Source organism: Callospermophilus lateralis, unplaced genomic scaffold (assembly GCF_048772815.1).
Source record: "Callospermophilus lateralis isolate mCalLat2 unplaced genomic scaffold, mCalLat2.hap1 Scaffold_45, whole genome shotgun sequence".
NCBI classification, from domain to species: domain Eukaryota; kingdom Metazoa; phylum Chordata; class Mammalia; order Rodentia; family Sciuridae; genus Callospermophilus; species Callospermophilus lateralis.
This window is the reverse complement of record NW_027514398.1, coordinates 2097771-2102216: the sequence shown is the minus strand read 5'-3', so window position 1 is coordinate 2102216 and position 4446 is coordinate 2097771. Positions and strand designations below refer to the sequence as shown.

Genomic DNA, 4446 nt, shown 5'->3' with positions numbered 1-4446 from the left:
GGAAATCTACCATCGGACACATGTAAACATGTGCTTTCTATCCCACAGAGACTGGACAATGATGACACCAGGGAACAGAAAGCCAACACAGAACTCCCACACTCCTGTACACAATGAAAGAGGCTCGCTGTCAGACATCTGCGCCGCTGGCAAAGCACGTGCGGGAAAAAGACGGAAGTGAAAATCAAAGCAGCAAAATAGTCTGTAACATTGTCCCTGCAAACCCCTGGACGCTCACTGCTGTGACCAAACCTAGTCCAAGCTTCTGCCTGTTTGTAATTAGTTAACACCCATCTGCTCCCATTAATTAAAGGGATAATTATATATAACTTTTTATTAAAAAATCAACTCTGTATTCTGTCAATTGCTGGTAGGAATTCACAATTAGTGACATGGCTGGAAAAAAATAGATCAGAATAGTAGTTTGTGGAAGGAAAAAAAGGCTTTTCTAAAATTATTTATTTACAGACATAAAAAGCCATGCTGCAGAGCTTTCTCAAATTATGAAAATTTCCTACAATGTATTAAAATAAAAGATTTTTTAAAAATTATAGCTCTTGGATTCCAAACTCATATGCCACCTGTCTGCAAGCTCCATGGGTTCTGGCACCCACGTGTCCATCGTGTCTGCACACAGTGAATGGTGTGAACGGATTCTAGCACCTACTGAGAAATCAAGGGAAGAAAACTAAAGCCAAACCCCAGGACTGCAGGGAAGCTCTCTGGACGCTCAGTCCAGTCCAGGACTCACTAAGTTAGGGGGTGCCAAACACTAGATGGCACAGCATCTCATGCTCATGGGGAGGCTGTCCCAGCAGGGGGTTGGGGAGGGTGCGGGGTGGGGGGTAGGGGAAACCAGCCAGGTGAGGGCCAGCAGTCAGGGGGTCAACCAGGGGGTGAACTGGACCTGCCGAACCTTGGTGGAGGGGGTCCTGCTGGTGGAGGTGGAGGTGGGAGTGGATGTGTGAGTGCTGGTGATGGTGTGGAGTCACATTGAACATCTGAAGTCGTGCCAGGGGGTCGCTGGTCAGTGATGCCATGCGCTCAGCATGGATGCGCTCAGCTGCCAATCTGTCAGGGTAGCTCATCTCGGGCCGCAGCTGGGGCCCTGCCAGGGCCAGTCTCTCCGGCTCCAACGGGTTCAGGCCGGGGTGGAAACAGGCAAAAGGGTGGGGACAGGCAGCAGGGGGGATGGTGAGGGCACTGTGCCGGGGGACGTGCTCCATGGGGTTGGTGGCAGGGTGCAAGGGGTCCAGCTCTGCGGGCTTCACCTCAAAGCCTGGCTTCATTCTCTCACACAACTCGCGCTCCCGGATTTCCCGATCCCGGAGCTCGCGCTCCAGGATGGTGGGGTCCACATTGTAGAGGCCGGGCATGTGGTAGGCCAGCAGCGGGTCAGTAGGGTTGAGGGGCATATAGAAGGGGTGGTTGCGGTTGGTGGGTGACATCAAGTGGGGGCGAGCATACTCGCTCAGTGTCCGGAGAGCAGGTGTGTCGGGGACCAATGTATGGGGGTCCGCAGCTATGGTAGTCGGTGGTGGTTCAAAGGAGGGCCGCATGTGGCCAGGACCACTGAGCTGGGGGTCGCCAAGGCGGCTTTCATGTGCTGAGTTGGGTGCCTTAGCAGCTCGCTCCGCCTCCCGCTCCCGTTCCCGCTCGCGCTCTCGCTCCTTCTCTTTCTCCTTCTCCTGCTCACGCTCCTCCCGGGCTTTCTGTTCAGCCTCCCTCTTGGCCTTCTCGATGGCCTCCTCCCTCTTCTTGGCCAGTTTGGACCCAGCCAGGGGCATGAAGTACAAGTCTGTCCATGCACATGAATTGTAACCTCGGTCCAGGTGTTTGTAGAACCTGGCAGACTGGCTGGCATGGCTGGGGGTGTCCACCACAGTGGGCTCAGGGGACGGACTTCTTGGGGGAGGTGGGGGGCTCTCAGGCTCCTCAGCATCATTGAGAGCCTCCTCTTTGATCTGGACAGTGGGAAGTGAGCAGGGCGCCCCTCCTGGCACACTGCCTCCTGAAGAAACTGTAGCAGGGCAGGGTGGCTGGGTGGACGTACTGGGTCCTGCAGGTGGGGTTGAGGTGGTGGGGCAGGTAGGTGGGGTAATGGGAGGAGGGCCTCCAGGGAAAAAGGGATGCTGAGCAAAGGGGGCTGGGTGGCCACCTGGTGGAGGCTGGCAGGGGGGTGAGCAGCAGCAGGAGGGGGCAAGCTCTGGCTCTGGGTCAGCCCAGGGGGCTGGGCAGGAGAAGAGGGCAAGGGCTGGCTCTGAGGCATGAACTGCAGGGGTGGGGGGGTGGGCTGAGGTTGGGTGGTGTGTGGACAAGGAGCTGAGGGGCTTCAGAGCCGGTGGTGGTGGCATGTTGGCATTCAAAGAGAAGGGTGAGGGCCCTGACAGGTGAGGTGGGTGCTTGTGGGCCTGTGGGGCTGGAAGCTAGGGGATGGTGTGGTAGGTGGGGGCTTGATGTGAGGCATGGCCAAGGGTGCTGATGGCAGAGGCTGTTCCCTTGGGGGCTGCTGAGGTTGCAGTGCTGACTGAGAGGCTGGGAGCTGCAGGGTGGTGTGAGGGTGAGCTGCTGCTGGGGAGGTCCCCAGAGGCGTTTGTCCTTGGGAGGCCTGAGGAGGGAGGCCAAAAAGCTGAGGAGGGCCTGGGTGCTGTAATAGGGATCCAGCCTGCAGGCTGTGAGGGCCAGGCGGACCCTGACTGTGCAGGGGGGGCTCGGTATGAGGTGGTGCAGAGGCCTGGCCGGCCGGCCCATCAGAGGCTGCAGTGTGGGATGTGGTGAGGGCAGCCATGGCGGGTGCAGGGAAGTTGCCTGCTGGATGTGGGCATGGGCCACAGGTGCTGCTGGAGCCTGTGGCTGGTTAGGAGGCTGCGAGGCTGCAGGGGAGCCCTGTGGAGGAAGCGCAGTGGCAGAGGGTGTGGGTCCTGTGGCAGGAAGCTGGGGTGCTCCTGGAGGGGCTGTGGGGGTGGCCCCACCAGGTGCCTGCAAGGCTGGAGGCTGAGCCTGCAGCATCTGCTGCTGGGCTGATGAGTCCGAGTCACTATCATTGTCCTGAGGGCTGGGGATGCTGGGGGACGTGCTGCGATTGTCCTGGTCGATGTCTTTGGGGTCACTGCTGCCCTCATCATTGACGCTGCGGCTGTCTGAACTCTCTCCCTCACCCTCAGAGATCGAATTAGGCCGGCTGATCTCCTGTGTTTTTGTCTTCTTGGAGCTGGTCCTCTCGGCCTCCTCCGTGTCAGAGGCCACCTTTTCCCGCTGGCGCTTGGCACTCTTCAGAGGGGACGATGCTTCTTCCTTTACCTTCTTGGCTGACTTCTTCACTGTTTCTGCTTTGCTGTCATTGCTGGAGGTGCTGGCAGCGCTGGGAGAGTTCGGGCCACTGGAGCGAATGTCTTCATTGATGGGCGAGGCACGACCATCAGGGCTGGCTGGCTGCTTCTTCCGACCACTGCGTAGTGTAGACATCGAGCCCCGACTCCGTCGCGTCCTCATGCTATGCTTCCTGCTGAGCCCATCGTCCTCCTCCTTGACGGGTTTGAACATGAATGGTGGGGGTTCCACGGGCTTCTCAATGGGTGGTAACTCACCGTACTTCTTGAAGTGGATGTGGCACTCAGTGCAGAGCAGGATGTTCTCCCGGCCCCCGTGGTGCCAATCTTTGGATGTGGTGGTGAAGCAGTGGCGGCAGGCGTATCCCTTCAGCTCCTGTTCACTGTCCTCACTGTCAAAGTCATCCTCACTGGCTGAGCTTAGGTCCAAGAATTCACTGGACGGGGGTCTGGAGGGTGTGTTGACTGGGGTGGATGCAGTGCGAGTCTTGATCCTCCTGAACACAGCCTGCCTACAGTGCCGACGATGGGCTCGGGAGCTGGCTGCTTCAGGGGTTTTCTTCCAGTAATAGTAGAAGGTGATCAGCTCCCCTGTTTCCTTATTGGGAAGCAGCTCCTTTCTAATTCTGAAGAAGTTCTTGCCTTACTGCCTGAGTCCCTTAACGAAGTGCTTCTCAGGGCTCAGAGCCGGTCCTGCGCGGCCTACCCCGGCAGCCACAGGTAAGCGCACGGGCCGGGGGCGGCGAGGGGCCCCTGCCTGTCACTCCGCAAGGCTCCACAAAGCGCAGGGCAGAGGCGGCTGCGGCCTGCTCGGCGTGTGACCGTGGAGGGGCCGCGCGGCGCGGGGCGCGGGGGGCGCGGGGGGCGCGGGTCTGGGGCCGCTGCCGCTGCCGCTGCCGCTGCCGCTGACGCCGCCACCACCACCCTTCTTTTTTTATTAAACATGTTCTCTCACTCTTTACAGATTATTTTAACAGTTTGATCTCCTTAATTCCATGTCTTCCTTTTCTACCAATGCCACTCAAGAGTGATTCAACACATAGGTGCAGTATATATTATGTCACTCATTATTTAAAATTCCTATTGTCTTCATTTTGCCTTTAAAACTAATCTATAC

The 4446-nt window shown here is 57.8% G+C and overlaps 1 pseudogene; it reads right to left on the bottom strand.

Moving 5' to 3' along the window:
* Positions 1-755: 755 nt before the first annotated feature.
* Positions 756-4002, bottom strand: LOC143388845 (arginine-glutamic acid dipeptide repeats protein pseudogene; annotated as a pseudogene).
* Between the last annotated feature and the right edge of the window lie 444 nt (positions 4003-4446).